This window comes from Pteropus vampyrus, unplaced genomic scaffold, assembly GCF_000151845.1.
Source record: "Pteropus vampyrus isolate Shadow unplaced genomic scaffold, Pvam_2.0 Scaffold383, whole genome shotgun sequence".
NCBI lineage: Eukaryota > Metazoa > Chordata > Mammalia > Chiroptera > Pteropodidae > Pteropus > Pteropus vampyrus.
Window position 1 is genome coordinate 346,948 of NW_011889164.1, and position 12,083 is coordinate 359,030.

Here is a 12,083-nt window from a genome sequence, read left to right on the forward strand (position 1 = left end):
GGCCCACACTGTCTGTGCAATGGACACGAACCAGTTAATCAGGGAGTGATTGCTTGCACCCCGTGCTGTACACACCACATTCTGGAGGCGCTGCCTGAGGGACGGTCCCACCTTTACAGAGACTAGCTGAGCCATCTCTTCCGGAGATAATTCAGGCCCTTCGGCCCGTCATCCCACAGCTGGAGCAGCCACCTCGGGCCTGGCTCCCCAGCTCCTGCGGTTCCGCGGGGGGGCACTGGACCGAAGTGGTTTGCTTTTTAGCCTGGGCGGCGCTGTCAGCTTGCCCTCCCCACCCCAGGGGCCGATGGCTGTTCCACTTCAACCTGCTGCCGTATCACTGGCTGCTCCTGCCGCGGTATCACCGGCGGGCTCCCAGACTGGGACGATGGCAGCGACCCGTCAGGGTCCTGCGGCATACGTTCCTCTGCCACCAGCTGCCTTCCCAGCACTTCTTCCTGGCATTGCAGCTGCTGTACCCGCTGAGCCTGATCCTGAACCTGCAGGCTGGCCTGCCATAGCACCGCCAGGAACACCCAAGCCACCCGACCCGCTGCCTCCCGGTAAGTGGTGGAGGCATTCAGTTCCGACATCTCCAGGGCTTTCCGGACGTCCTCGAGATGCAGCTTCACTCCATGCCCAGTCCCCCACGGGCATTCACGTAGCCAGACATGCAGCCACGGGGTACCACTGGGAGGCGGGGGCCACATGTCCTCCACCTGGGTCTCCTCCACCATCCAGAGCGCTGGGGGCCAAACGCACCTCATTCCTCCAACTACGCCAAGTGTCAGCACTGAGCTGATCGAGAAGGGAAGGTTTCGCTGGTGAAGCTCCCAGTTGGAAAAATGCGCAAGGGACCGACATGAGAATGAGACAGCAGGCACCCACTTTATTGTGGGGAGCCTGCTTCTGTTTCAGGGCATGCAGTTCTATTGCTTCTGCTCTTCTTCTGCTCCCCTTTCTTGTGCTCCCCTTCTGCTCCCCAGGGGACCGCATGGCTCCACATATATCAGAGTACAATAGTGGCCTTCAGCCACACATGTGTGATACAATAAGCTGAATTATGTTTACATATTTTAGGCGCAGGCGCCCCACTACACTAATGTAACATTCTGAATCCGGGGTCCTATTCCTGGCTGCAGGCCTGGATCACAGTCAGACTTGGGACCAGCCAGGCCTGGGACCCATGACAACTATAAGATCCAACAAATCAGACAAACCAGCAAAACAAACTTCAAAGTTACTAAGATTTCTCAGGAAGCATCTCCCTCTTCCTTCCCACCAGGTCGCCGCTCATTTGAGAGAGGGCTATTTTCCTGGAATCCTCACCCATGAAGCCTTAGCAGAAGATGTCTTCAATTTCCAAAACTAGAAAAAATTCCAAATCCAAACCTTTCCAATTCCTCATTTCTTGTGTTGCAAACAAAAGCTTCATAAATAGGTAGTGCCTGGTGGTAGACCAATGCCTAGTCTCCACCTCCAAGACAACAGGTCTGGACAGCTGCTAGGAGGGGGTCTGGTGGCAAAAATTCTCTTGCCTAACTTGCCAAAAGTTGTTACCAAACTAGAGGAGTTGTTTGCCTGCACACATCAAAGCCAAAGGAGACATAAAGAGAAGCTCGCAGCAAGAAAAGTATAGGTTTATTCAGGAACGGGCACTTGGCATATCTACTCCTTCGCCAGATGGTACACGTCTTGAGCATGTTGTTGAAACCCATCTTGTACCCTCAGCATCCATTTATCCATTTCATCCTCCTCCTCCTCCTCCTCCTCCTCCTCCTCCACCACCTTCTTCTTCTTCTTTCTATGGAAGAGCTTCTAGACACCATGACTTCGCTTAAATTATCCCATGCAGGGGACAACTCATTCTACTAAAATACACTGGTAATTTTTTTTCCAGAGAATGGCATGCTGATTGTAATGACTTGATAATTACACTAGGGATCTAAGAATTGAGTTTCCTTAATCTTTTGTCACAAAGAATGCCCTTAGATTTTTCTGATGATGACATAGTCATTCCCTCACAGGGGACTGTGGAGATCACACATTCCCCAAGCCCTTGGCTATCTGAGCTGGAAAACACCATCATTAATATTTAAGCTCAGGCCTTTGTTCTCACTATCTTCATGATCATTAGTAGGGAGAGGAAAAGCCCTGGAAGGCAGCTCAGGCCTTAACGCTCTGAAATAGCCCCTGCCAAGATGAAGAATGCTCACAGGCAGGACTAGAGGTATAAAAGGACAAACTAGCTGAAATCCAACTACTGCCATCCCCGGACAATCTACCCACTGCTTCTGATGTTTTCTGCCATGCCTAGGGTTCCCTGAAACTGTCCATGTAAGAAATGTCCAAACTTGCAGCATTTGTCCTTCTGTGATTGGCTTAGGTAAATCATTCTTAGAAAAAAGAAGTTGTAAGCTACTAGAAGCGAGGTCTGAAACAGCTGCACCAGCATCACCTAGAAGAATGTAAGAAATGCAAACTTTCAGGCCCACCCCAGTCTTACTGCATCACAATCTTCCTTTTACGAGAGGAAGCATCTGGAATGAAGAGAGAAGTGTGGGCAGGCAAACGGCCAGGAGCTGGGCAGGCCTGGCACTCAGTGTGTGTAGCAGTGGGGAGGGTTGCTGCTGAGAGAGAGATGATGGAGGCGTGGGAAAGCACCGACTTGGAGGATCATCGATACCATGCCTAGGAGTTTAAATTTCTAATTTGTGCAGAGCCATTGAAACCCCAGTGCCCTCACCTTGACCACCACAGACACAGGACTAGAAGTCACTGACTTGCATTTTCTTTTCTTTTCTTCTTTATTATTTTATTTTATTTTACTTTACTTTTTTATTTTATTTTATTTTTATTTTATTTTTTGACTTGCATTTTAGAAGGTTCGCAACAGAAGCAGTACAGACTCTAGAGGGATGACCAGTGGTCAAATCAGCAAGCCGGGAGGTGGGGTGTCCTCAAACACACCAGGCCTAGCGGCACCCATGAAGGGAATGGTAGGTGATACAGTTAGAAAAGCAGGCAAATAAAAGAAGTGAGAAAGAGAAAAGAGAAAGAGGTGCCAGAAAGTCAAAAGAAGAATAAAGTAAATGAGATCTTTGTTGTTCTTGAGAAGAGAATTTTCAGATCTGCCTTTTTTATTTCAATGTAAATGAATCTAATTATTTTGGAGAGCTCTAAATCCATAGATTGAGAGAATGTTCTGGAGATTGGCAGTTTTGCAGCTTATACATTAGAATCAAAGGAAGAGACATAGGAGGGTTGCATGAAATCACTGGTGGTGGACTGGAGGGCTGGAGAAAGCAAAGCGGGGAAATCTCTGAGAACGGAGACGAAGTAGAACGGGGAGACACACACTTCTTTCACATTGGTGGGTACGAGATGGTTAATAATTAACATTTACAGCACAGAGATGGTGTGCGGGGGACAAGGTCTGCTCTGGTGGTGGGTGTGCCCTGAAGGTTTTGGAAAAGGAGCTCGCTGACATTTCAAAGGTATGTTATCTAATGGGCAAAAGGCAATAGACGGCTCACTTAAAATAAAGACCGACCTTTGTCAAGGAAGCTACAGGCCCAGGACGTGACTAACCTCCATGGCCCGCTTTAGTTAGGAATTTTGATGTTCGGACCATCCAAGGTGGTTACTTTTGATCTCTGAGTTTGTAGGGCCCGCCATGCTGGCCTCTCCTGAGCCTGTCAGGTTTGGTATGTGGTCTATTTTTCATCCACAAAACATATCTTAGGACATTCCGTGGCTTGCTGATTTCTTCCACAAGAAAGAAATGGTGGGAAAATTGAGCCCAGGATTCAGGAGACTTGATTTCTGCTCATAGTTTGCTATAGATAGTTCTTCTCTGTGTGTATGAGTTTTCTCAATTGTAAAATAAGGTACTTGAGCAAGTGATATTCAAAGACCTCTGAACCTCAGTTATTATAAGTTTTTCCATCCTTTTTAGATAGGGTTACAGCACACCATCTCTGTGCTGTAAATGTTAATTATCAACTAGTTCTGTGCTCACCCTGCTCCCTCCCACCCCCTCATAGTAATATCACTGAGAAGTCATTTGAGAACCAGAGTTTATTCAAATGTGCACGCTCACTCCCAAAGATACACATGTTTGGAATGAAGAAAATTTTTCCTCTACTCTTCAAGATTCTTCTGGCTTGTCCAATAATCAAATTGACATGAGATAGATGAGCAGGAGAAAATTAAAGCTTAATAGCATGTATACCTCCTATATAAATGGGAGACACCCAGGGACACTGAGAAACTCACCAAAAGAGTAGAAGCCATCACCTTAAACGCCACCTCAACTAAAGACAAAAGATGTTGGGGTTGGGGAGTCAGTTATAGGGACGAGGCCAAGGAAAGCACAGTGAGACTATTATGCAGACTTAAGTTTCTAGAAATTTAGATATTCTCCTCTTTCTGGGACAGTGAGGGAAACACCCTTACAAATGATTTTCTTTACCAACTGCAAATGTTCTTTACAAGGTATGATCTATTTGGTTTCTAGAGCTTCTCCCACATCTGCTATTTCTTTAAAAGAACCAGCCTAAAATAATCAATATCATAAAAAAAAAAAAGGCATGTTTTGGGGTGACAAACTCTGCTCCCTCTTAATGTGATATGACCATGGACTAAGTTTTCAACTATTCGAATAGTCTGGGTGAAACATTCATGTTTGATACCGTGTTTCAATGACAAAGAAGGTAATGATCGATGCCAAATTCTGATTTAGAAAGTCACAATGAGCTTAGAAAACAGAGTCCAGAATGGCCCAAAATGGCAGGAAGCTGTGTGGTCCCAGGGCTTAGTGAAGTCAATAGGAAAAATGGTAAGGAAGGAGCTCCCATGGGTTTTCAGGACTCAGAGTTAAATGAGGTGCTTCAAAGGAAAGTGAGGGGGCTGGAAGTGAGGAACTCAGGAACAGATCCGGAAATGGTGAGGAAAATGAGAGTTTGGGGCAATAAGACTGACTAAAGCAAAAGCACTGAAGGCCAGCATGGAGCCTGGCCAGCCAGCCAGATGCTCCATATCTGGGCTGGCAACAGAGTTGGCTTGTCAATATCACCATTCGTTTATTGAACGCTACTGTGGGTATTGGAGAAAGGATGGAGGCTAACATTCGCTAAGCTCCTAATGTGTTCCCAGCTTAGTTAGATGATTGTGTTAAGTAAATGTTCATCCTCCTCTCATTCCACATGGTAACTTATTTTGGACAATGGACTGTGGGCTCAAGTGACAACATGCTATTTCCAAGCCCAAGTTTCTACTCCTGTGCTCCACTGTGGGAACAGTGCATCTTATGTCGGAGCTGCTCCTTTAACCTCGGTCTCCAAATAAGCAAACATCGGGAGCCCAGCCCAGCCCAGCCATGACGAAGCTGCAGAACTCCGAAAAATAAATGCTTGGTTTGTAAGCCACTAAAATTTAGGGACTGTTATCGCAGCAAAAGCTGACTAATCAATACTGTGGTAATTACCTTACATATTTTTTCTTATTTTAATCCTTCTGTGCAAAGCAAGAGGACCTCAGAAAGGTGAATATCAGAATCCCCCGGGGGCTGAAATTTGAACCCAGGCATATCTGACATCAAAAGCCATGCTTTTCATTACAACATGACAATTCTGATCCTTGATGAGTAAAGAATAATTGACTTAAAATAAAACTGTGGTCTTAGAGAAGTCGTTAACAGCCTTTAGGTGCAAGAGCCTCTGACTCTCGCAATGAGTAGATGCCCAAATGTGAGTTCTACATCAACAAACAGCCTCAAATGTCCGTAGGCCAGAAATGGCTGCCTACTGACTGTTTCTCTCAAAGTGCTATACGTACATAATATCGTTAGAAATAGACCGTAGACTGGCATCAGAGAAAAGACAAACAAGTGGCTTCTAGTACCTTTAGGGAGAGTAAAAACTACGACTCTGTCTCACAGCTCCTCCCTTCCCCTGCCAGCAAGCCCTGGCTCCTCTCCTTTCATGAGTCACCTTGCAGGTGTTTGTGTGAGAGTCACAGGGTTGGCAAAAGATGCTCTGGAAAGCTGGAAAGGGAGAAATGGGAAACACGTTGTAGAAAGACAGTTTGAAAACTGGCTAGAAGACACAAGTCTTCAGGGAGTCAGACAAAGATATTTCAAGTATATTTTTTGAAGATCCTGAGAAATTTTTTGTTTTCCAAATTTGCTGCATTCAAGATCAGACTGGCCGTAAGGGCAATTGACTATGGGCCTATGGCTTGCTAAGAAACTTCTCTGACAGTGTTTAAAGGGAGGTCCAAGCTCCCCATGCCCTGCTGCTCTGGTGCCTGAAGGTCGCCCAGCCTGACCCAGACACACGGCCTTGGCAGACTCAGAATGTTTGCTCTTACAAATGCAGAATTGGGAAGACTCTTCCCTTTAGAACAAGGCCGAGCTCTCTGAGTCTGTCCCTTCCTTTTCCCAGATGGCTCTTCAAGCACAGTTGGACGATTTTCACCCTCCACGCCTCAGCTTAAACTTGACGTCCTCGGGGAGACCTTGCCTAGGCATTCTGTAAGTGGGTCTCCTCAGGTTCTCTCCTCTGCTAAAGCACCTTTACCAAACTTACCACCATCCATCATGAGCTGTGGTTTAGCTGGATGTGACCTCTCAAGTCAGGGACTGTATCTGGCTTGCTGGCTGCTGAGGCCCTCATGCCTGGCACCCCGGGAGCCTAATAATGAGTGGCTTCAGTGGGTGAATGAGTGAGTGAGTGCAGCCTTGTATCAGCTCTGAAAGGCAAGGACAATCTTGCTGTTAACTGCTGAATTCTGTCCCGATTTTTCTTTAAAAACGTTGCCTTAATTTTATCATGTAAGGGATAGGTGAAGACTTGCCAACGAGAAAATTCAGGTACCTCTGAGGAAGTGGAAGACAGAGGGACAGTCCTCCTTCTTGTCTTCTTCCCCTAGTGCCTCCCCCTCTCCCAAGTAACCATTTGGAAGCCTTCATTCCTTTTCCTCTAACTGTGATATTGTGATTTATAATAAAAAAACATATTTTTATCTTCGACCCCCTTCCTGAAACAGAGCTCCCAAATCCCTTGGTATTTCCTAGGTGATGAGAGTGATAAAGGCGTCTTTTGTTATGTTATAAGGTGTATTTTTGGACCTCACCTAAGGATGAGGGGTAGTTGCCAGGAGAACCGAACCCTGTGATTAAAGTGTTGAAAGTTTCAGTCACACACCTGTGACCTCTGGAGAGAGGAGTAGACTGGAGGTGGAATCAATCACCAATAGTCAATGATTTATTCAATATGTAATAAAACCTCTATAATAGCCCCAAAAAAGAGATTTTGGAGAGCTTCCAGGTTGGCAAACACATGGAGCTATGGGACAGTGGTGGGCCCAGAGCATGGTTGCTCCGCACCCCTTCCCCATGCCTAGCCCCGTGCGTGCATCTCTTCTACCTGTTCCTGAGTTACATCTTTTTATAATAAACTGGCAATCTAGTAAGTAAAATGTTTCTCTGAGTTCTGTGAGTTCCTCTAGCAAATAAGTCAAACCAGAGGAGGGGGTCTTGGCAACTTCAATCTATGACCATTCATCCAGAAGCCAATGAAAACATGCAGATCTTTACTATCTTAAAATGACCTTTTCTCTTCTCTTTCTTCTTGATTTAAACTGGCTTCGGGCTCACTTGCCTCTTTTCTTTTCTTTTCTTAATCTTCTGCATACTGCAGGACCACCACCTTAATCGTTACACCCTTAGGTCAGCATCAAACATTATTAAGAACAAAGAGTCAGGTCTGTTGACCACAGAAACAGTTTTAGTCAAACTAGAGATAACATCTTGCAGCTCCCTGAAGGCAAACCAACCCTACCAGCATCACCTTGAAACCAGAGAGAATTAAGCCGTGACTGACATCAGGACCTGATGCAATGATCAGCTGCTTCCTACTTGAGCCCCGAGCAATCAGTAGAGCCCATGACTCCAACTTCCTTAGCTACCATGACTAATGAGTTTTTCCCTGACTCCTAGAGGCCATCGGGGAGCCAGGTCTTTGAGCACTAGCTCACCTGTGTCTCCGGGCTTGGCACCATTTCCTTTAACTTTCTTTGCTGCGGACCGTTAGTGTCTCCTTTGGCTTCGTTGCCTGCAGGCAAAACGAACCTCTAGAGTTTGGTAACAACAACCTGGACTTGTGATTAGTGTCTGAAGTTGTGGCTGGGGGTGGGGAACCTTGTAGAACTGAGCTCTTATTCTGTGAGATCTGAAGCTATCTTTAGATAAATGGTGTCCAAATGGACTTGAATTGTAGGACTCCCCGCTGGTGTGAGAGGGGTGCTCATTGGTGCAGAAAATCCCTCACACATTAGAATTGGGCCCGGAAGCTTCACTGACCTTTTCCTTTCCAGGCATTTACATATCTGTGTGTACACAGAGGTGTCCTTTAATGTAAATGAGTTTTATTGTTAACATGAGTTTTATTTTCCTTTAACAATGACTAGGATCTGCCCTTGTCCTACATAGTGCTTTGTACAGATGAACCTTAACTTGTCCCACCAGTTCCCTCTGGATAGAAAACTACCGAATAGTAACTAAGCATTTTCAATCTATCTTTTTTTGATCTTTTGCAGTTAGCTCTTTCATTTAACCAAAAGCAGAATTTACCAAGACTGGCTGGATCTCTCAATAGAGGAACACATCGGCTGGTTTGGACTGTTGGGAGACAGGTTAGTTTTAGTCTATAAATAATGATTTTGTAATTTCCTTTCATCAAAAACTCACAATAGAGATTGATAATTCAATAATTGCACACAGTATTTAATCCTTATTTTAAAGGACATCAATATTAAATAACAGCTTATCTTAGGGCTTCTGGAGTTCCTGTGGTTCATAAATGCACTGATTGGTAGTTAAGGGGCGGGTCTCAGTCTGTCTGGCCAGTTTTGACATAGACCAAGGCGAATTATGAAATAGCAAGAGTCCCAGGGGTTGTAAAAAGCCATTTTTAATGTTTTCCTAATCCTGACTCTGTTTGACTTCTCTTTGTTTATTTCTGAAAGACAGAGCTCACTGAGCTGAATTCAGACTCTCCACCACTGCTGTAGGAAAGTGACCACTGGAAATGTGCTTTGGAGCTTTTGTTTCTTCTTCTGCCATTTCCTGAGATGTCTTTTGAGTTAAGGATACTTTGAAAAGCTTATTTATCAAGTAGTTCTTTTTCTTTGCTGATGTATTAGCCAGAACCACATTTAGATCTCTTCCTATAAACGTTCTGGTGGGATTTCTACTAGAAACATTATCAAAAAATATATAACTTTTTTGATATAAAAAATATATAACTTTTCCTTGAGAGCCCCGTTCGAGTACCGGATTAAATTTTTCAGTCACCTTGTCTTCTGTGGATGATTTAATCCCAGTACTTGGCACTTGACAGGCTTTCTATTAAATAATAAGTGAATGCATGAAATGCTACCTGATGATGCATTATTCTATTTTTACCAAGTTGTTGTTTCATTTAAAAACTACTTCCTTCTTCCCTCTAGTCACAGAGATATGAATTTATCTATTAAAAAAACATTAAGGGAATAATTTTTTTTTATTTTTAAAAAATCTTTAAAAATATTATTTTATTTAGTAAACATTTACAGTAGCTTATGTATATAAGAACTCTTGCTTAATTTAATTTTTCTCAAAAGGACTTCACTCTAGAATTGCCACATAACTGTGGTCATTTGTTCAATTTAATAACTATATAATGTTTTATGTGTTACGCTTTTCTTAATTTTTTTATATTTAGGCATGTGTGTTTGTGTGTGTGTGTATAACGTGTGTTTAAAAATGTGTGTATATATTTTCTAAGGTAAGCGTCTACCAACAGACTTAGCTAAAGATTATGAATTTCTTTGTAATGCTCTATGTTAATACCCCGCCCTAAAATATTTTAAGTTTTAACACCATCGGCTGTACAGGGTATCCATGTAAAAACACATATAAGAGTTAAAAAATTAGTATCAGAGTATATGATAAATTTCTACAAATTAATTAGAAAAATGGGACAAAGACATAACTAGTGATTCTCAATTCTGGCTGCCATTAGAATCACTGAGTATTTTTAAAAAATACAAATATCTCTCATTTCCCACAATTCTGATTAAATTGGTTTGGTTTGAGACCTTGAATCTGCATTTTCTTTAGTTCCCTATGTGATCTTGAGTACATTCGGAGTTGAGAACCATACAGATAGAAGATATGCTTGCACTGGATTTAGAAATATCAGTAGATTCACGTAAGGAAAAAAAAGAAAGAAAGATAAAATATTTTGGATACTGTAGGAGAGGGAAAATAATTTTCTTTCTACCCTTCAGAATTATTCTGGCTGATCTAATAATCAAAGTGACAAGAGACAGATTAACAGGAGAAAATAACCAAATTTAATTATATATGTACATACGAGTTAGAGCATGGGTCTGAAACTTCAAAGAACAAGTAAGCAATCATAGGTAGATGAGAAAGAGCAAATATTTGAGAACCAAACTCTTGCTGGGCCACCCACAAACAATGGGACATGGGGGAGTCTATCAAACAGACTTTACAGGTGCCTCCCTGTCTGCCACACTGAATTCATATATGCTGAAGTGATAGCTCTCTTCCTTTAAGCAGGTTTGTCTCTATGAATTTGAATTCCTTTAGGCAGGTAAGGTGGGGGTAAATGGCTCTTCTTCAGTCTTTCGTTTGTTAAAAAAAAATAATAATAATAACGTGCTTAAAATAATCAGTAGCCCCAAAAGGCATATTTTGGGGTACCGAACTGGACATCCCTTCCATGAGCATGGGACTATATGAACAGGAGTCATATAAATCAGCAGGCAAAGATGATAAGGCAGGGATCTCGTAATTTTAGAATTGAGCAGAACCAGTTGTAAATAAAGACAATATCATCTCTGCACCTACCTCTCCTACTATATTTATCACTACTACTGCTACAAAAGTTGTAAAAAATATGTGCGTGTATATGTTTATTTTATATAATGCATTTATTATTTGTGTAATTTATCATATGGAATTGTATATATTATATAAAGTTGGTACTTATAGTTTGTTGAGAATTTCTATCTAAGTAATCTTATTTGAGTTTCATAATAATCCAATGGGGTAATGGAATTCATTAATTTTATAGTTGAGGAAACTGAAGCTAGTGAATCTCAGTGACTATAACAGCTGCTAGTATCGAGATGTTGCAGGACACAAAAAAAGTGGGAAGGAGAAAGAAAAGACATTCGAGGACTTCCACCTCAGGTAGGAAGAGCTTACCTCACATCAGTGCTCTCCTTGAGAACAGGAGAAAATGCTGAGAAAACCTGACAACCTCTTCAAGCATAACAAGACTGAAACAGAGAGATGAATGCCCGGGTCAAAATCTAGGAGAAGGTATGAAAACAAAAGGGTTAGCAGGAACTCCACAGCTGACCTTTGCCCTGTGGACATATGCTGATCCAGATGAAAAAGCTGGTAAACTGACAGGTGGGCAGAGGCTGACAGAGTTGAGAAGCCCAAGGGACCCTATAGTGAGTAAAGCTTCAGATGTCTCCTTCCAGTCAGGGTGGACCAAGAGTAAACCATTCCCCGTTCCCTATCTTTCTGGAGTTATAGGATGTTTTCTTTTTGCTGAGAGATGAAGGAGGCTCGAGTGGAAAGTGCGCCTCAGAATTCATAAACCTGACGTCCATGCTTGCTAAGATTTGTGTCCCATTTATTTCACCAGAATCAAACTTAACGTGTTTATGGATTGGTAAGGCCCCAGGATTTAGTCAACGCAATTGCAAACCCTCTGTGGAGGAAAGAGCCTATGCTTCTGGGAGCATCAGGGTTTTGAGATCAAAGATGACTGAGCTCACTGTGAATGAGACCCAGCTAAAACAGCAGATGGCACCGACTGACTTCCAATCACTTTGAAAATTGGGGTTATAAAACAAAGATTGTTCTAAAGGATGATTAAAATACTTTAAAACATAAGACAAACCAAAAATATCAGCGAGAAACAGAAATTTACAAATTGGTTCATAGCAGATTTGAAAAAGAAACAAAAAGGAACTCTACGAAGAAAAAATTCAATCAC